This window comes from Benincasa hispida, chromosome 12 (genome assembly GCF_009727055.1).
Source record: "Benincasa hispida cultivar B227 chromosome 12, ASM972705v1, whole genome shotgun sequence".
Lineage (NCBI taxonomy): Eukaryota > Viridiplantae > Streptophyta > Magnoliopsida > Cucurbitales > Cucurbitaceae > Benincasa > Benincasa hispida.
The window spans coordinates 31,410,444-31,432,782 of NC_052360.1; positions in this window are offsets into that span (position 1 = coordinate 31,410,444).

Sequence of the window (22,339 nt, forward strand, 5' to 3'; positions counted from 1 at the left end):
CATGTTGACAAGGATGAATGGATCAAAGCCATGAACCAAGAAATGGAGTCTACATACTTCAATAACGTCTGGGAGCTTGTGGATCCGCCTGATAGGTAGGACCTATTAGGTGTAAGTGGATCTATAAGCGAAAGAGAGGTATAGATGGAAAGGTGCAAACCTTTAAGGCTAGACTCGTGGCAAAGGGTTATACCTAGGTCGAGGAAGTTGACTATGAGGAAACTTTCTCACCTGTTGTCATGCTCAAGTCTATCAGCATACTCCTGTCCATAGCCACATTTTATGATTATGAGATATGACAAATGGACGTCAAGATTGCATTTCTTAATGGTAATCTTGAGGAGACCATCTATATGACTCAACCAGAAGGGTTCGTAGTTCCACATTAAGAGCAAAGAGTTTGCAAGCTTAATAGGTCCATTTATGGGCTGAAATAAGCGTCTCGATCATGGAACATTAGATTTGACATTGCAGTTAAGTCATTTGGCTTTGATCAGAACGTTGATGAACCTTGTGTTTACAAGAAGATCATCAACAGCTCAGTAGCTTCCTGGTATTGTATGTGGATGATATCTTACTCATTGGGAATGATGTAGGATATCTGACTGACATTAAGAAGTGGCTAGCTGCCCAGTTCCAAATGAAAGATTTGGGTGAGGCATAGTATGTTCTAGGGATCTAGATCATTCGGGATCATAAGAACAAGAGGTTAGACTTGTCTCAAGCATCGTACATCAATCAAGTGCTAATCAGGTATAGGATGCAGGATTCCAAGAGGGGTTTGTTACCCTTTAGGCATGGAATCGTTTTGTCTAAGTATCAATGTCCTAAGATACCTCAAGAGGTTAAGGAGATGAAATGGATTCCCTATGCTTCCGTTGTAGGAAGATTAATATATGCAATGTTATGTACCAGACCCAACATTTGCTATGCAGTAGGGTTGTCAGACGATATCAGTCCAATCTAGGATTTGATCACTGACGGCGGTCAATATGATCCTCAAGTATCTTCGAAGAACGAGGGACTACATTCTCATGTATGGAGATAAGGATTTGATCCTTACAGGATATACAAACTCTAACTTTCAGACCGATAAAGATTTTCATAAATCGACATCGGAGTCAGTGTTCACTCTGAATGGAGGAGTTGTAGTGCGGCGAAGCATTAAGCATCGTGATCGCGAACTCTACTATGGAAGCCGAATACGTAGCTGCTTGTGAAGCAGTTAAGAAGGCTGTTTGGCTGAGGAAATTCCTTTCAAATTTAGAAGTTGTTCCAAATATGGATTTGTCGATCACTTTCTATTGTGATAACAACGGGGCTGTGGCAAATTCGAAGGAGCCTCAAAGTCATCGTCAGGGCAAGCATATAGAGTGAAAATACCACTTGATCAGGGAGATTGTGACTAAAATGAGTGTATTGTATATTGTACATTGAGGTATGATGATACTAGGGTATGCCTTAGTTTATTGTATATTGTAAATTAGTTTCCCGAGGCATTAGGACAAGTGGGAGGTTGTTGGGATTAGTGTCCTAATTCTCCTGAAGTCTCATTGTTTGTAATTATACACATTGTTTATCAATAAAATAAGCATTATTTCATTCTGGCATTTACCCATATACAATAAACAAAGCTCTATGGTTATTGAATGTAAACTTAAGCATGTATATGATATATACAAGGGGATCATGCCTTAAGTGATAACCTAAATAGGTTTGTAGTATAAGGATTAAGGTGGGATACCTGATCCTGATGACACTACGGATACGGCCCGCTTTGTAGAGGTTTGCAAGTGTTATGAACTACTACAAATGGTAAATCCTAACCATTCATGTGGAGACATGCGAGCGAGGGTGTCCTATATAAAAAATTTGCATAAGATCGAACCATGAGATGACTAGTCTCTGTATATAACGCCGTTGATACTTGAGACTTACATCTCACCTAAACGACCATAAGTGACATGACCTCAATCCTGAGTGTTTTGGGAACTCCTGCATTTAAGGGCAGTCCTTTGATTAGTATGGGTGAGAGTGGCCAGATTGCCAACTCAACATGCCTACCTTTTTGGGGACTTGTCTGATTTGGGAGCTGGGAACTTAGTTACAAAAGATGGAATTCACTCCTTCCCCGAAGTAGAGGTAAGTAGATAGATTGCTCCCTTAAGAGCTGATTCCAGGGCTTGAACATAGTGACCATAACTTCTCTTTGGAAGAGAGGACTCAGTCATAGTAGAACTATGACTTATGTTCATTAGAGGGATCAGTGGTAATTAAGAAGTTAGATGTAACTACAGGGGCATAACGGTTATTGGCCGACCTGTACTTACGAGCGATCTGTGAAAGGTTATCGCACTGTTGATTGGTTAAGATGGACACATAATATATCTGTAGTAAGGAGAGTTCAACTATCGATCTTTAGTGGAGTGCCTGGTAGTTAACTGATGACATGTAAAAATGCATGTCATCTTAGGCCTTTTATTTAGAATTATGAGGGCTGTTAAGCAGAATATGCGGCAATTATGTTAGAAATTCATAAGAAAATGAGTTTGCGTCGTTCAGCATGAAGAATCTCGGCTAACCCACTATTATGCGTTCAATTGTCTATTTTTGTAGCTAATGAAGGAAGTGGACGCAAACGCGAAAGCCGAGCTATCGCATAGACAACCGCATGCGGAGAAACTCTCCATCACAAAGGCGAACGCATACGATCAACGCATGGGTGTTACGGTAATCGACCACATCCGTCCATCGCATAGGGTTGCGATCGTCAAGCGATTGCGATCATCGTGTAGAAGTTGCGGTAATCAAGCGAATGCGGTCACTGCACGATTATGGCTACATGATAACCATAGTAGTGAGATGGACGCAAGGTTGGTGGAATGGAGGCATACGTATATCTCGGGAAAATCAAAAGATGATGTTGACATTTCACCTACCATGCCATTAGCAGCAGAGATCCAGAAAAGGACCATCACGCCGCGAATTCAAAATCAGAGCAGGTCTATTAATGTTGTTGGTGATAAAGCTCTATAAATAGAAGTCGCTGAGCATAACTTCAGATCATCCAGGGTTATCCCTGCGATCCAGACTAACGCGTGAGAAAAAAGTTTGAGAGTTCTTCACCTCCTTCCTCCATTCCGAGTGACGACCGGAGCCTTCGACAGAGTTAGATCTCAAGAGAGTCAGCTCCACCGCCCATCCATGGCACCACCGGAAGCCTTGACACACATCTACTGGAAGCAAGACATTGCTTCCAGCTAGTCCTTTCATTTTCTCTTCTTTTCTTATATTGTATTGTTTACATTTTAGATTCAAAAATTAATACAATGTGTGTTCAATGCATTTTTATGTTTCCTTCGATTCCATCTCCATCTTTCTTTACTTAGCATCCTTTACTTTCATTGCATCACTTAGTGAGATTGCTAGAGTACTTAGTCATGCGGATTAGAGATATGAAGCATGTAGCAATCCATCGGAAGGTGTGCGTTGTGCGAGTGTGTGAGAAAACCTTATTTGCTTAGTGTGAAGTTGTAGCAACGCCTGTCTATAGGCGAACGCAATGCTTGTCAATGAGTAAAGTCAGCAACAACCAACTACCCGGGAGGGTAAATGCTTAGTCACATTAAGCAATGTAAGCAAGTATTCACTAGAGATAGGAATAATCTTACGTCAATCAAGTTTATGTGGTCTTGTCTTATGAGCGCATCATTCATCATTTAGGCATACTTGGAAGAGTAGTCTGAAAACCAAATCTAAGTCTCGAGAGAGAAAATTGGAACGCATAAGTAAGAATGGGGAACTTAGAAATAAGCTTCGTTTGCTATCACACACCGTATGCACCCTACGAAGAGGAAATTGCATGTGTCCAAGAAGTAGGATACGATGGTGTTATGCAATCTCGACCCTTTTGCATACACATCGCATACGTCCTAGAATTAGGCTCAAGTGTGTGTAGCATGGTCGCATAGCTTACGTTGACTGAGGTTGCCCTTGCGGTCACTCTTAAGGGTTGCGATGAAGACATCCTCACATTTTATCTGTTTTTCCATCCATTTACTTCACGTCAACAGTATTCGTGTCTCTACCTCTCATTCATACTTCTCATTACATTGTCTGTTAGTTAAAAGTAGAAGTATGTTTAGGTTAAAAACCCTTATCATTCTTTTATTCATTCGCTGCATACACATTACCACTTACATCTAGTTACAAGTCCCTGAGTTCAACCTCGGATCACCCAAGAAACTTGCATTCGCGTTATACTTGGTGTGAGCGTAAGAAAACTTGTGACAGGAATGCATGGTCATCGCATACATTCATTAACGCATATTGTAAGTCTAACACATGACCACCGACGCATGATATTCAATGCATACCTTCAGACATGCATCGCATATTGCGTCCCACATAATTTTAATCATCAAGTCTTTGACGGCTAATTTTTCATCACCAAGTTTTTGGCGCCATTGTCGGGGACTTGGCAGCTAATTATTTGTTGAGTTTTGTGTCTCTGCAGGTAACCTTTTCATCTTGGGAGTATTGTAGCTTGTGTGACCAAGTTGAAAACAATATTAAAGTGTAGGCAATGTGCTAAAAGCCAGTATTGACCCCAGGATAGAAGAGCAATCAGTCGCACGAGCTGAAGGTAATTCTAAGCACATGACGGCCGCATGCGCCTAACAATTGTCGGAAGTTCTAAAGGTCAGGGAAAGCCCCTTGACCTAAGCAGTTGAGAGCAATCTTCTGCATGGGAAACTCCTTGCGGTGACAATACTTCAATTTCTCCATGGACATCTTCTACTCAATCTTTACCTTACTTTCTTAGTTTAGTTTATTTTTATTGTTATTTTGGATATGTGGCTGCTTCCTTAGTTGTGCTACGTTTGTTCCTTGTAGGTGCGACAATAAGACTCCTTGGTGCACAGTTCAACGGAAGAATTCCCTCCATCTTCAACGTATGGCTTTGATCGTGTGAAATCCAAAGCATGATCGCATGCATTATTCTACCTAAGGTTCTTTTCTTGTTATCTTTTATGCATTATCCTTTTGAAATTCTCTTTTCTCGATTGCGTTCCTTTGTGATGCATCTATGATAGTACGTATAATTCACCGCATCCACTAACTGAGCATCGCAAGGCTCACCATACTTTTATTAGCTTCTTTAAATTTTGAAAGTCTTAAGTTTTATTTTGCTCAAACGTTTGTTACTACATTCCTGTTGATTTTGTTTTTAACTTTAAGGTGAGAGCGCTGCCAACCTCTAAGTTTAGGGGTGGCAACAATCTCATAGAATTTCGTTCTTTACATTGCAATAATTTATCAATTAAAAAAAAAAAAGAAGAATTTTGAGAATAACAACTCCACTGTCAACGCAATGGGGAAACCTATTTTGATAAGAGTTAAGTTATGAAAGGCACCTGCTCGTAGTTTGATGTCAGCATGACGCACGTGGGGGCAAGCCAAAACGAAGGTAATTTGCCAGGATCAACGCATAAGTGCAACTCCTCTGTCCGGTGCAAGCCAAATCAAACGAAACAAAAGTTGAGTTGAATATGGAACGCAACCGAAGTTGGATGCCCGCATGACACACATAGGGGTAAGCCAAAACGAAGGGTGTGACCAGGTTCAACGCTGCATTCTAATAAGTAATCGCAAAGTTTTGAATTATTTTGGATGAACGCATTCTTAAAAGCTAAACGCAAAGTTTTAGTGAATGAATAAAAAGTTTTTTAGCAAAGGCTTATGATAACGGGCAGAAATGCACGTTATCATAGTGCTAAATTCTTAAACAATGTTGGATTGCGTTGATGAAATATGTTAAATTGCGTCCATTAAGCACAAATACTATAATATTGCGGTCGCATGCGTTCAGCGCATTAGAACAATTGATCTTTGTATTTTTGTGCAGAATATGCGTTAACATAATGCAAGATTGTGATCATAGGAAATCATTGGTCGAGCTCAACTTCACTGCAAGGCTTTACGTTGATCGTGCTTGCAAACATTCGCCCAAGAAGGATCCCCGAAACTTGGTCAATGCAACATGGTGGGCGCATCCGGGTGAAAGGATAGTTAAGAGCAATGGGACAGAAAGCTGATGACAGTCGAATCCAAATTAAGTTGACAACCGATACGGTTACAAACTATATTCAGCTTCATCGGTGACAATTATCTGGCGCATCAGTCAAGAATTAAAGTTGTCCCATCTATACAACCAGGAGAGAGAAACCGCCTTTCACCATGGATGCTCTATAAATACCAAGGGAATTCTTCAGAGAAGGGGTTAAGCAGTTGATTAGTTAACAAGTTGATCAGTTTGCACACCTTTGTTCTTAGTTTTCTTTCATTTTAAGGCAGGCGCGAGGGAGAAAGTTGTACCGGTAGATTGTTTCGGTAAGCTTGGGAGAGCACCGAAAGCTCCAAGGACAGAGAGAGGGCTGACGCCTACGGAATCGGGAACATCTTTAGAACAGAATAGAGATTCAGTGGAAAAAGCCTCGGTCAGTTGGGAATTGCTACTAGGCTCTCTACCTTTACTTTCCATTGTCATTTTGTACTCAACTCATTTATAAAAATGGAATTTTCTTCTCTATATTTGTTCACTCTCTGTTATTCACGCATGAATAGCTAAATCAGTTGAATGGGTTGAGAAGCATTTAGCTAGCATAACTAGAGAATCTTTATTCTTTGCGATTATCTTGTTTATGTATGCTTCATTCATCCATTAGAGATACTCGGGAGGGTAGTCTAAGGACAGGATCTAGACTTGGAAAGGTCAGGTTAGAATCTAAGTTTGGAAGAGCCAGATTAGAACACATAATCAAGAGATAGGAGCTTAGAAATGAGCTCTATTTGTTATCAACGCATCACATGCATCCTAGAGATAGGATATGATTGTACGTGGTCACCTTGCTTTCATGCATTTTGCATCAACACATAGGACAAGAGTAGAGACTTACGGATAAGCTCTATGGACACTTTTTCATTCAACACATGCGTCCGAGACCTAGGAGCATCGCATTTACATTGGAAAATGACTTGCTATGCATGGGTGTAACATGATCACATAGTCTAACGGATTCCCGAGTAATGCTAGCTAAAGATCTTCTCAATCCGTTCATCGCATATCATTGCATCTATCAATGCAATTTTCTTTTCTCAAATCCGCCGCCTTTATTTATTTCTTTTTCAATAATGCAACAACACACCCAACACTTTATTTATTTATCCGATTACCACAAAGGTTTTCACAAAATTACCAATACAAACTGTTATCACAAGTCCCTGTGTTCGACCCTGGACTTACTAGGAAACTCAGAGGAATTTACACTTGGATTCCGCTGGGGAAACTTGAGTGCACAACGCAATTCCATCAACGCATATCATCCATATTTCTATTTCATAATAACAAGCATTAAGTTTTTGGCGTCGTTGCCGGGGACTTCGGCAAAATAATTTGTTAACGGTAATTTTTCTGATTTCTTTGCAGACTCTCAATCTCTGGCAAACTACGACCCGGAGATTGAGAGAATGATTCGAAGAAGACTGAGAGACAGCCAACAGCAACCACAGTCAGACAAAGAAGAGATGGCGGAGCAGCCTGAAAATGAAGCACTAAATGATAATAATGTCATGGAAAATCCGATTCTGTTGGCAAACGATCTCAATAGGCCCATTAAAAACTATGCTTCGCCAAACCTCTATGATTTCTCTCCGAGAATCATGAAGCTTACCCTCGACAAAAGTAGATTCGAGATGAAACTGGTGATGCTGCAGATGATCCAAACTGCAAGTCAATTCGATGGAAGGCGTGGTGAGGACCCGCACACCCACCTCTGAAGTTTTATTGAAATCTACAATACTTTTGTGTTCCCGAACATCTCTGCTGAAGAAGTTCGACTAACATTGTTCCCATTTTCTCTCTGTGATCAGGCTAGAAAATGGGCATATTCACTCGAACCAGGAGAGATCACTTCTTGGGAGCAGGTAATGGAGAAATTCATGAAGAAGTATTTTCCACCTATCGAGAACGCAAGATGAAGGAAGCTTATTGCAAATTTTGAACAAGATAAGGACGAATCGCTCAGCGATGCTTGGGCGAGGTTTAAAAGGTTGGTCCCGGATTGTCCACATAATGGGTTACCAGACTGCCTTCAAATGGAGATTTTCTATCATGGTTTGAATCCCGCTTNCTTCAAATGGAGATTTTCTATCATGGTTTGAATCCCGCTTCGCAGACCGCTGCCAATGCGGCAACCGCTGGTGGTCTGCTCAACAAAACATACGATGAGGTGAAGAATATCCTAGATCGCATCTCTAAGAACCATGAAGATTGAAGAGAGAGTGACCAGAGATTGAGACTTAAATATTCTGACACAAACAAAGGTGCTATTGTTTCATTACAAAACCAAATGACCGCAATGATGAATTTGATCCAAGGAATGGCGATCAGCAGCCCAACACCGCAAGGTGGGCAAATCAACGCAATCAGTCAAAACACCGCAAGGTGTGCGACTTGCGGCGATGGGCATGCGATGGAAGATTGCCCGCAAAATTCACAATCTATATACTTTGTGAAAAATAATCCCTTTTCAAACACCTACAACCCCGGCTGGAGAAACCACCCCAATTTTGCTTAGAAGAATCAATAACAAAATTTTCAACCTGTGGCGAAAAAAGAAGGGCCACCAGGATTCTTCCAACGCAACAACGGTCAACCGAGCAACCAAACAAGTAGCTCATAACAACCAACGCAATCCTCTTCTCTGGAGATCCTATTGAAGCAATATATAGAGAAAAAATAGATCGTGCTTCGAAGTCAGGCGACGTCCATCTGCAATCTCGAATTACAAATGGGCCAGATTGCAAGTGAATTGAAAAGTAGACCGCAAGAGGTGCTGCTAAGTTCAACTAAACTTCCACGCAACCTGGGGGGATCAGGTAAGGAGCATTGTCAGGTTGTGACATTGCGCAGTGGGAAGACTACGGAGGGAGAAAAGAAGGAGCATAGTAGAACAACTTCCATTGCAGCTGAACCTGATATTGCGGTAATGCAAGAAGAAGAAAGAGAAAATGAAGTAGTAGAACCTAAGGTTGCGTCCACCTCGAAGCTAAATAAAACGAGAACCGTGAAAGTTCGGTTACCTCATTTCCCTCAGAGACTAAGGAAGAAGTAAAACAAAGAGGTACAGTACCAACGCTTCTTATCTATGTTAAAGCAATTACATGTTAATATTCCTTTCAGTGAAGCGATTGAGAAAATGCTGCCTACGCAAAGTTTCTGAAGGACGTGGTAACTAAGAAGAGGGGCGTTGGGAAATTTGTCACGGTGGCATTAACGCAAAGCTCAAAATCCATAATCTTACCAAAGATGAGCGATCCTGGGAGCTTTACCATTCCTTGCTCCATAGGAGGACTCTACATTAGGCAAGCCCTGTGTGACTTGGGGGCCAGCATAAATTTGATGTCGCTGTCAATTTTTAGATAATTAAATGTGGGGCAACTTGTGCCCACATCAATGACTCTCTAGCTGGCCGACAGATCTCTGGTTCATCCAGAAGGTAAGGTGAAGGATGTGCTAATAACGATCGACAAGTTTATTCTGCCAGCGGACTTCATCATTCTAGACTATGAGGCTGACAAAGATGTGCCCATCATTTTGGGGCGACCTTTTCTATCAATGGGTCGTGCTTAGACTGATGTGCATAAAGGAGAAATCATTTTGAGTATCAATGGACAGAAGCTTAGATTTAATATAATTCGTGCCATGAAGTTTTCGGATGAAGAAGACCTGCAAGATTCTGATGATGATCTGAATTTGATTGAAGAAGAAAAGTCTGATAAAGAGTATGAAGAAGAGGATGCCAACGCATCTGTTGCTGCCTGCAATGCGATCGTAGCAAAAACAAACAAGGAAGAAGAAATGATCGCAAGGCAAGAAGTAGAGCCAACAGAAGAATGAAAAACAACGCAACCTTCCTTAGTGGAGCCACCAACACTTGAATTAAAGACCCTACCAACCCATTTGAAGTACGCATTTTTGGGGCAGAATGAGAAGCTGTCAGTTATTATCTCCTCTGTGCTCAACAAAGATCAGAAGAATGCGTTGATGAGCATGCTCAAGAAACATGTGTGAGCAATTGGTTGGACGCTCGCTGACATCAAAGGAATTAGCCTCGCGTACTACATGTCCCACATTAGTCTTGAGGATGACCACAAAGCAACAATTGAAAATCAACGCATATTCAACCTTGCGATGAAGAAGGTCATCAAGAAGAAGATTATCAAATGGCTAGATGCAGGCATTATCTATCTCATAGCAGATAGCACGTGGGTCAGCCCCATGCAATGTGTGCCGAAGAAAGGTGGAATGACGGTAGTCCCAAATGAGAACAACGAATTAATACCGCAAAGGACCATCACTGGATGGTGCATATGCATGGACTACCGCAAACTGAATGCGGCCACAAAGAAAGATCATTTCCCTCTGCCATTTATTGATCAAATGCTTGACCGACTAGCAGGGAATGATTTTTAATGCTTCTTGGATAGGTATGCCGGATACAATCAAATCATGATAGCTCCTGAAGATCAAGACAAGACCACATTCACCTGCCCATATGGGACATTTTCTTTTCGCCACATGCCGTTTGGCCTCTACAATGTGCCAAGCACGTTCCAAAGGTGCATGATGGCAATCTTTTCAGATTATCACAAGGACTCAGTGGAAATATTTATGGATGACTTCTCCGTTTATAAGAATATTTATGAACTCTGCCTAGCCAACCTAGAGAAGATTATGAAGAGGTGTGAAGAGACGAATTTGTTGCTCAACTGGGAAAAATGTCATTTCATGGTCAAGGAGGGTATAGTGTTGGGACATAAGGTCTCCCGGGATGGGTTGGAGGTGGACAAAGAAAAGATTGAGGTAGTTGAAAAACTTCCACCTCCAACCAGCGTGAAGGTTGTGTGAAGCTTCTTGGGGCACGCTGGATTTTACAGACGATTCGTTAAAGACTTTTCTAAGATAGCATGACCACTAAGTGCGTTGTTAGAGGCGGACAGAAAATTTGAGTTTGACAGCAACTGCCTCAACGCATTCATAATTTTCAAACATGCGCTGATTGCCACGCCCGTCTTGATTGCGTCAGACTGGACACTGCCATTTGAAATCATGTGCGACGCAAGCGGGTATGCGATGGGGGCAGCTTTAGCGCAAAAGAGGAAAACAATTTTGCATCCCATCGCATATACGAGTAAGACACTAAACCCTGCTCAATAAATTATACCACCACAGAGAAAGAACTCCTGGCTGTGATTTTTGCGTTGGAGAAATTCTGGGCATATCTGTTGGGAACCAAGGTACTCATCCACACTGATCACTCTGCAATCAAATACTTAATGACAAAGAAGAACGCAAAGTCGAGGTTGATCAGATGGGATCTCCTCCTTCAAGAATTTGATATCGAAATAATTGATCGGAAGGGGATAGAGAATCAAGTTGCGGATCACTTGTCCAGACTGAAAAATCCTGGGGTTGATCGCAACAAGTCTGAGGTGAGTGTCGTGTTCTCAGATGAGCAGCTGTTCATCATAAAATAATTTCCCTGGTATGCGTACATCATTAATTATTTGGTTTGCGAGCAATTCCCTAAAGATTACACCTATCACCAACAGAAGAAGCTCAAGCACGAATGTAAACATTATTATTGGGATGAGCCAAATCTTTATAAAAGAGGTGCAGACCAAATTATTCGATTATGCATACCCAATACTGCTCAACAACGCATACTGTCACAATGCCACGACTCACCATATGGTGGGCACTTTGGAGGGCAATGCACCGCAGCCAAAGTTTTGCAAAGTGGATTCTTTTGGCCTACATTATTTAAGGATGCAGCTGACTATGCAATGAAACGTGATCGGTGCCAACGCACAGGCAAAACATTTCATGGGAAGAAGCAATGCCAATGAACAACTATCTGAGCTGGAATTATTCGACGTATGGAGGATTGATTTCATGGGGCCATTCCCTCCTTCGCATGGCAAGCGTTACATTTTATTGGCCGTCGATTATGTCTCCAAGTGGGTAGAGGCAACAGCATGCGCCGCAACTGATGCGGCGGTAGTCTCCTAGTTCCTGAAGAAAAATATTTTCACTCGTTTTAGCACTCCTCGTGCCATCATAAGTGATGAAGGATCACACTTTGTCAATCACAATATCAAGGAGCTGCTGTGCAAGTACAATATCCTTCACAAAGTGGCCACCGCATACCATCCACAAACGAATGGTCAGGCTAAAGTGTCCAATCAAGAAATTAAGTTGATACTTGAGAAGGTGGTAAAGCCTTCGCGGAAAGATTGGGCAATGAAGCTTGATGATGCGTTATGGGCATACCAGATCGCATTCAAAACACCAATAGGTATGTCCCCCTATGCATTTGTATTTAGCAAGGCGTGTCATTTGCCTTTGGAGCTAGAGTATAAGGCATTGTGGGCGGTCAAGAAGTTGAATTTTGATTTAAAGAAAGCAGGGGAAGCGCGAAAAATGTAGCTGGTCGAGCTAGAAAAATGGAGGATCAACGCATTGAGAATGCGAAGATTTATAAGGAGCACACCAAGTGCTGGCATGACAAACGCATATGCGCTAGAAACCTCCAAGTCGACCAAAAGGTCTTACTCTTCAATTCAAAATTACGGCACTTCCCAGAAAAATTAAAATCATGCTGTTTCGGTCCCTTCATCATTAAAGAAATATTTCCACATGGTGCAGTGGAATTAAGCACTGAGGATGGTAGCCGGACATTTAAGGTTAATAGACAGTGGATTAAGGCATATTGTGGAGGTAATTTCCAGCCAGAAACAACCTCCGCAAAGTTGAAAAACTCAGACTAACCTCCCACATGATTCTTGAACTCTTATTCCCTTGTCACTTTTACTAAGTATTTAGTTGTTTGAATCTTACTTAATTTTACTCTAAAAAAAACTTGTTGTTTTGTTTTAAATCATTTGACCCTCTCTTTGTCTGTTTACAATGATTAAGGCACAGAATTGCGGAGATGTTACATAAAGAAGCAAATGATCTCACTCCATCACCGCAATCCACAGAAGATAGATCGTCGCAAGGATGGATGCGTCAATACACAATGCGGGCAACAGCGCAAAATTTTGGGGTGTACTCTTCCTTATTTTTATTTCAAGTTTTGTGCTATCACATTGCATTTTACTTTTCAAAGTTTTATCACCGCATCCTCTTTGATCACCCCAATCATTTGACAAGTAGATAAATTTAGTAGTTTACCGCATTCTGTTTCTTTGCCGAGTGTGATTTCAATGATGAAAAATATGCTTATATTTCTTTCGTATATATTAGAGTCAACTTAGTTTTAAGATAGTCACCTCATGAAATATTTCTCAAAGTTAGGGGTTCGCTAGCTTTCTTTCAAACTCTCTTTACAACGCATTATATGACCATCGCATGACTTATTTTAATCTTTTGGCAATGAGGACATTGCTACATTTCAAATTTGGGGGTGAGGTAATTTTGTTCGACCTTTCTATATCTCTAAAAAAAAAAAATTAACAACTCTACTATCAATGCAATGAGAAACCCATGTTGATAAGAGTTAAGTTGTGAAAGGCACTTACCCGTAGTTGGATGTCCACATGACACACGAGGGGGCAAGCCAAAACAAAAGTAAATTACCAGGATCAACGCATAGACCAATGACCGCAACTCCACTGCCAAATCGATATGAGTTTAGTCTGAGAAAGAGTGCATTGCTCGTAGTTGGATGTCCGTATGACACCCGTGGGGGCAAGCCAAAACGAAGGCAAGGCACTCAGATCAGCGCAAAGTCAGAAAAAAATAGAAATGAAGAAAATTTTTTATGCAAGGATAAAATCATTTGACACCTCGAAAGAAAAATTTTCTTTTCAAAATAAATCATGCGATGTTTTGGAATTTAGTAAATTCCTTTTGAAAGGTAAGCTTGCAATCCCTAGGTAAATATCTCAAAGAAGAGACTTGAATAAGACTTAAGGAAATTCTAGTATATAGGAGTTGAACGGAGTATTCTTGAGAAATCTAGGAAAAGAACTTTGCGGTTGACTTGCTAAAGGAATCTTTACCATATGCCTGAGGTCAAGCATTGTTTAAATTTGAAGGTATGATAACGGGCAGAAATGCACGTTATCATAGTGCTAAATTCTTAAACAATGTTGGATTGCGTTGATGAAATATGTTAAATTGCGTCCATTAAGCATAAATTCTATAATATTGCGGTCGCATGCGTTTAGCGCATTAGAACAGTTGATCTTTGTATTTTTGTGCAGAATATGCGTTAACGCAATGCAAGATTGTGATCATAGGAAATCATTGGTCGAATGCAACTTCATCGCAAGGCTTTGCATTGATCCTGTTTGCAAACATTCGCCGAAGAAAGATCGCCGCAACTTGGTCAGCGCAACATGGTGGGCGCATCTGGGTGAAAGGATAATTAAGAGCGATGGGACAGAAAGCTGATGATAGTCGAATCCAAATTAAGTTGACAACTGATACAGTCACAAAGTACATTCAGCTTTATCGGTGACAATTATCCGACGCATCAGTCAAGAATTAAAGTTGTCCCATCTATACAACCAGGAGAGAGAAGCCGCCTTTCACCATGGATGCTCTATAAATACCAAGGGCATTCTTCAGAGAAGGGGTTAAGCAGTTGATTAGTTAACCAGCTGATCAGTTCGCACGCCTTTGTTCTTAGTTTTCTTTCATTTTAAGGCAGACGCGAGGGAGAAAGTTGTGCCAGTAGATCGTTCCAGTAAGCTTGGGAGACCGCCGGAAGCTCCAAGGACAGAGAGAGGGTCGATTCCTACGGAAGCGGGAACATCTTTAGAACAAAATAGAGATTCAGTGTAAAAAGCCTCGGTCAGTAAGAAATTGCTACCAGGCTCTCTACCCTTACTTTCCATTGTCATTTTGTACTCAACTTATTTATAAAAATGTAATTTCCTTCTCTATATTTGTTCATTCTCTGTTATTCACGCATGAGTAGCTAAATCAGTTGAATGGGTTGAGAAGTATTTAGCTAGCACAATTAGGGAATCTTCATTCTTTGCGATTATCTTGTTTATGTATGCTTCATTCGTTTATTAGAGATACTCGGGAGGATAGTCTAAGGATAGGATCTAGACTTGGGAAGGTCAAGTTAGAATCTAGGTTGGGAAGAGCCAGATTAGAACACATAATCAAGAGATAGGAGCTTAGGAATGAGTACTATTTGTTATCAACGCATCGCATGAATCCTAGAGATAGGATATGATTGTATGCTGTCACCTTGCTTTCATGCATTTTGCATCAACGCATAGGACAAGAGTAGAGACTTAGGGATAAGCTCGATGGACACTTTTTCATTCAACACATGCATCCGAGACCTAGGAGCATCACATTTACATTGGAAAATGACTTGCTATGCATGGGTGTAACATGATCGCATAGTCTGACGCATTCCCGAGTAACGCTAGCTAAAGATCTTCTCAATCTATTCATCGCATACTCATTGCATCTATCAACGCAATTTTCTTTTCTCAAATCCGCCGCCTTTATTTATTTCTTTTTCATCAACGCAATAACACACTCAACACTTTATTTATTTATCCGGTTACCGCAAAGGTTTTCATAAAAATTACCAACGCAAACTGTTTTACAAGTCCCTGTGTTCGACCCTGGACTTACTAGGAAACTCAGAGGAATTTACACTTGGATTCCGCTGAGGAAACTTGAGTGCACAACGCAATTCCATCAACACATATCATCCATATTTCATTTCATAATAACAAGCATCAGCTTGTCGGATCTAACCTTAGAAAAGATCTTTTTGAAGAAGCAACTGAAGCGGAGGAGAGCATTGTGGCGATGGTTAGAGGCATGAGTAAATTATATTCTGAGAAGCTGGTCACCGCAAAGCAAAGCCGAAAGGTGAGTTAGAATTTCTTAAGTATAACGCATGCTTGAGGACAAGCATGATTCTAAATTTGGAGTTGTGATAACATGCAAAAATGCATGTCATCCTAAGCCTTTTATTTAGAATTATGAGGGTTGTTAAGCAAAATATGTGGTAATTATGTTAGGAATTCATAAGAAAATGAGTTTGCGTCGTGATAACGGGCAGAAATGCACGTTATTACAGTGCTAAATTATTAAACAATGAAGGTTTGTGTTGATAAAATATGTTAGATTGCGTCCAAAAAGCATTAAGTTCATAACATTGCAGTCGCATGCGTTCATCGCATAGAAATAGTTAATTTTTGTATTTTTATGCAGAATATGCTTTGACGCAAGGCGGAAAGTGCGATCACAAGAAATCAATGGTCGAGTGCAGCATTACCGCAAGGCTTTGCGGTTATTTATGCTCGCAAACATCTACTCAGGAGCCGCATAGAGCCGGTGCAACTTAGTGGGCGTATCTGGGTGAAAAGCATAATTAATCATGATGGGACAGAAAGTTGATGACGGTCGAATCCGAATTAAGTTGTCAAGTCGCTAACGATAACAAGTACACTCAACTTTTCGGTGACAAATATTCGGTGCATCAGTCAGAGAATTAAAGCCTTCCGATCAGTGCAATCATAAGAGAGAAGCCGCCTTTCACCCCGAAGCTCTATAAATACAGAAGGCATCCTTCAGAAAAGGGGTTCAGTCGATTCAGCCAGTTCAACAAGTTTTTGTTCATAGTTTAGCCTTGTCCATAGTTTTCTTTTATTTTTAAGAAGGCGGAGCGAGAGAAGGGAAGAGATGCCAGAAGATCGCTCAGGGCAACTCGAGAGAGAACCCGGAGGCGTGGAAAGCAGAGAGCGGGCCGACTCTCGCAAGAGCGAGATTATCTTTTGAACAAGAGTAGAAAAGACAGTGTAAAAGCCTAGGAAGCAAGAGATTACTACCAGGCTCTTTATTCTCTTCTTGCATTGTTATTTTGTACTTCAACTTTATATTTGGACAATGGAAGTTCTTATTCTACATCTGTTCACTCTCTTAGCACGTATGAGTAGCTAAACTTGTCAAATGGGTTGAGAAGAACTAAGCTAACATGACCTAGGACCTTCATTGAATGCGATTATCTTGTTTTATGTTGTGCCCAACACCCCTTTAGAGCTATTCAAGAGAGATTCTAAAGAAAGAACTTGAGACTTGAGAGAGCTAGGTTAGAATCTAGACTCGAGAGAGTAAGATTAGAGCTGCATAAACAAGAGATAGGGACTTAGAGTTAAGCTCTGTTTGCCAACATGCATCTCATGTACCCTAGAGACAAGTTATGGTATTATGTGGTCACCTTATTTGTGTATGTGTCATTTTGTCATCGCATGGATAAGAATAAAGGCTTATGTATAGGTCCTATAGACTCATCGCATATATCCCATGCATTCTAGCATTAAAAGCCGTAGCATTCACGTCGAGAGATGGTTTACTATTGTATGTGTGTTGCATAATGCATAACATGAACACATCCTAGGAGGTGTTAGCCAAACCCCTTCTCAACCCGTTCACCACATACTCATCGCATTTTCTGTTTTATCAACTTTTTTCGAAACTCTGCTGCATTTGTTTATTTTTATTACCGCAAACAACTATTTTATTATTTGGTTACCGAAAAGTCTTCGGAGAAATTACCACCGCATATTGTTTTCCCAAGTCCCTAAGTTCGACCTTGGACTTACCAGGAAACTCAGTGGGGTTTATACTTGGCATTTTCATCACTGTATTTCATCAATAATTCCACCTCATAAAATAACGCATCATGTCGTTCAGCATGAAGAATCTTAGCTAACCCACTATTATGCGTTATTATGTGTTCAATTGTCTATTTTTGTAGCTAACATAGGAAGTAGACGTAAACCAGAAGCTGGGCTATCGCATAGACGACCGCATGTGGAGAAACTCTCCATCGCAAAGGCAAATGCATACGATCAATGCATGGGTGTTGCGGTGATCAACCATATGCGTCCATCGCATAGGGGTTACAATCATCAAGCGATTGTGGTCATCGTGTAGAAGTTGCAGTAATCAAGCGAATGTGGTCACTGCACGATTGTGGCTACACGATAACCATAGTAGTGAGATGGACGCAAGGTTGGTGGAATGGAGGCATCAACGCATATCTCGGGAAAATCGAAAGATGATGTTGACATTTCACCTACCACGCCGTTAGAGCAGACATTCAGAAAAGGACCATCACGACGCGAATGTCAAAATTAAAGCAGGTCCATTAATGTTGTCGGCGATCAAGCTCTATAAATAGAAGCCGCTGAGCATAACTTCAGATCATCCAGGGTTATCCCTGCGATCTAGACTAACGCGTGAGAAGAAAGCTTGAGAGTTCTTCACCTCCTTCCTCCATTCCGAGTGACGACCAGAGCCTTCGCCGAAGTTAGATCTCGAGAGAGCCAGCTCCACCGCCCATCCATGGCACCACCAACAGCCTTGACATACATCTACTGGAAGCAAGACATTGCTTCCAACTGGTCTTTTCATTTTCTCCTCTTTTCTTATATTGTATTGTATTTCATTTTGGATTAAGAAATTAATACATTGTGTGTTCAATGCATTTCTGTGTTTCCTTCGATTCCATCTCAATCTTTCTTTACTCAGCATCCTTAACTTTCATTGCATCATGATAACTTTTAGAAATACAAGTTATTTATGCCATATTATCTAAATATTGTGGCCAAAAGTTAGTAATTATGTGCCAATTGTATGAAAATTAACCTAGTACGACAATAATTATGAATGTTTACAATTACACCCACTAACGCCAAAAAGATGGAGGACAAGCCAAACTTTACTCTGTTTTGCAGGAGACCAAGTCACCGCTTGCGCTCAANCCTGCGATCTAGACTAACGCGTGAGAAGAAAGCTTGAGAGTTCTTCACCTCCTTCCTCCATTCCGAGTGATGACCGGAGCCTTCGATGGAGTTAGATCTCGAGAGAGTCAGCTCCACCGCACATCTATAGCACCACCGACAGCCTTGACATACATCTGCTGGAAGCAAAACATTACTTCCAGCTGGTCCTTTCATTTTCTCTTCTTTTCTTATATTGTATTGTATTACATTTTGGATTAAGAAATTAATACATTATGTGTTCAATGCATTTCTATGTTTCCTTCGATTCCATCTCCATCTTTCTTTACTTAGCATCCTTTACTTTCATTGCATCACTTAGTGAGATTGCTAGAGTATCGCATACTTAGACATGCGGATTAGAGATATGAAGCATGTAGCAAATCACCGGAAGGTGTGTGTTGTGCGAGTGTGTGAGAAAACCTTATTTGCTTAGTGTGAAGCTATAGCAATGCCTGTCTATAGGCGGACACAATGCTTGTCTATGAGTAAAGTCAGCAACAACCAACTGCCCGGGAGGATAAATGGTTGGTCGCATTAATGTAAGTAAGTATTCACTAGAGATAGGAATAATCTTACGTCAGCCAAGTTTATGTGGTTACCTTGTCTTATGAGTGCATCATTCATCATTTAGGCATACTTGGAAGAATAGTCTAAAAATCAAATCTAAGTCTTGGGAGAGTGGATTGGAACGCATAAGCAAGAATGGGAAACTTAGGAATAAGCTCCGTTTGCTATTACACAGCGTATGCACCCTATGGAGAGGATATTGCATGCGTTCAATAAGTAGGATATGGTGGTGGTATGCGGTCATCTCGACCCTTTTGCATACACATTGCATACATCCTAGAATTAGGCTCAAGTTTGTGTAGCATGGTCGCATAGCTTGCATTGGCTGAGGTTTCCCTTGCGGTCACTCTTAAGGGTTACGATGAAGACATCCTAACATTTTATCTGTTTTTCCATCCATTTACTTCACGTCAACAGTTGTCGTCTCTACCTCTCATTCATACTTCTCATTGCGTTGTCTGTTAGTTAGGAGTATGAGTAGTGTTTAGCTTAAAAACCCCCATCATTCTTTTATTCATCCACCGCATACACATTACTGCATACATCTAGTTACAAGTCCCTGAGTTCGACTTCGGATCACTCGAGATACTTGCGTTCGCGTTATACTTGGCGTGAACGTAAGAAAACTTGTGACAGGAACGCATGGTCATCGCATACATTCGTTAATGTATATTGTAAGTCTAACGCATGACCACCGATGCATGATATTCAACTCATACCTTAAGACATGCATTGCATATTGCGTCCCACATAATTTTAGTCATCAAGTCTTTGACGGCTAATTTTTCGTCACTAAGTTTTTAGTAAGATTAATTTGAGATTTCCACTCACGAAAAGATTGTCAAGTAAATCAAATTTATTAAACGACAGCTTGAAGAGATTAGACGATTATGGAGAGTTTCTATACGATAGACTCTCAGCTAGCCGATGAGCTAAACGATCGCATAGCTTTTGTTAAATGGTTGTGCATCGTCCTATATGATAGGCTTTGACATCTCCCACTTGCTCAATCGTTTACACGATTGTTCGCCTCCGGTCTCTACCTCTAACTAATTCCACACAGAGCCCACTCTTCTGGATTCTCATACCGAGAATACTAAGAAACCTTTTTGGTGGTGTCATACTCAACTCGACACAGTTGAGGTTCTATAGAGGCCATTCGTGGTGTTCGTGACTTGGACATCGTAGTGTTCGAGTTCGTTGTGATCGTGCAGTGTAGCGGTCGAAATGTTCAACCGTTCGAGTGTTGTAGACTTGCGGGTTGTTCGAGCGTTCGTGATCAAGGGTGTTGATGATGAGTCTTCAAAGGTATGTTAATTCCTTCCCTTGATCATGTAATAAAGCATGTTGTAATTTCGATTTTGCACATAGCCTGTTGTTTCCGTTTGTAATTGTAATTGTTAATGTTCATATATGATTGAAATTTGGAACGATCATTCCGCTGCTCATGGAAATCCTCATGTCTGATTTCCTTCAATATGACAATCTATGTCTAGGCTCATAATCCTATATTCCTTTATGAAATCCGTTTTTATCTTAACTTTCTCAGTATTAAGATGCAATTAACATACTAAATTAAATTATTGGTTTAACTTAACAAGATAGCAACATACTCAAAAAAAATAAAATAGAAAAATCAATGCAATTTGATGCGTTAGTATTAACTCAAGTCATATTGTCTTTGGGTATCCACATGAACTAATTCTTTATAAAATTAGCCCATAATTAGAGAATAATGAATAAAATTCATTGATGCAAAAGCTATGAGTTACAAATGTCAACTTTGAAGAGTAAAAAGTAATGAAAGGAAAAAAAAAAACAAAGAATGAGACAAACAAATGCAGGAAAAAATAATAGTACAAACTCCTTAAGTCAAAACCCCAATCTCAAAGGTTCTCTAAGACGGATTCAACCCCTTTTAAGGTGAATCCTCACTCTATACACGCTCTCACGAGTAGGAAGAACCTAAAGATTACTTTTCTTCAGAGGAACTCTCGTTCTTTAAGAATTTCTGGTTGTAGCTTGTGAGATCTCTTTTTAGGAGTGGATGACATTTTAATCATAAAGCTTCTCTCTCTTTATATAGGCTAAGGTAGGTGAGGAGTGGGTGAGTTCCATACCTTAAACGTCCTCCAAATAGTTTTAGAGCTGAAAAATAGCTGAAGACAGAAAATATCAGCAAGTTTAACGATTGAGCACGATCTAACGAAAATTAGGGCACAATGCAGGCACATCGAGTGGTCGATCCATGGGCATCACTACTATTTTTTGCAAAAACCGACCAAAACCTCTATAAAAGCTCGTGAAACTGGTTCAAAATAGTAAAAACTAACTTAAAGCAGTTCGATGACAAATGTGTACTCAAATTACTCATTTAATTCATTTTGGAGTTAGAATAACATAAGAAGTAGTACCTTTGCAAGAAAAATATAGTAAAAGAGAGAGTGAAAATTAGCACTTCTTGACATTTATCGATATACATTCTAGAATTGATATACTAGGGGTGTAAGAAACAGAAATGAACAGGTGGGTCGAACCATACCACACCGATTCGGTTCATTTTGGATTGGTTTTTGTTGAAATTTAAAATCAATTCGCTTCGGTCTCGATTTAATCGAACCAAAGCAATTAGAAATTAGGGTTTCATTCATTCTTCATTCTTGTCATCCAATGTACCCACAAATACACTCTCTTCCTATCTCTCTCACATCTCTCTATTTTTCTCTCTTTCACCTTCCCTCTTTGTCTCTTTCTCTCACATCCCCTCTCTGGTTCTTTCTTTCTCTCATTTCCTCTCTCTATTTCTCTCTTCCTTTTACATCCCCTTTCTTTTTCACACAAAGAAGAAGAAGAAAAAGTGCCAAGAAGAAGAAGA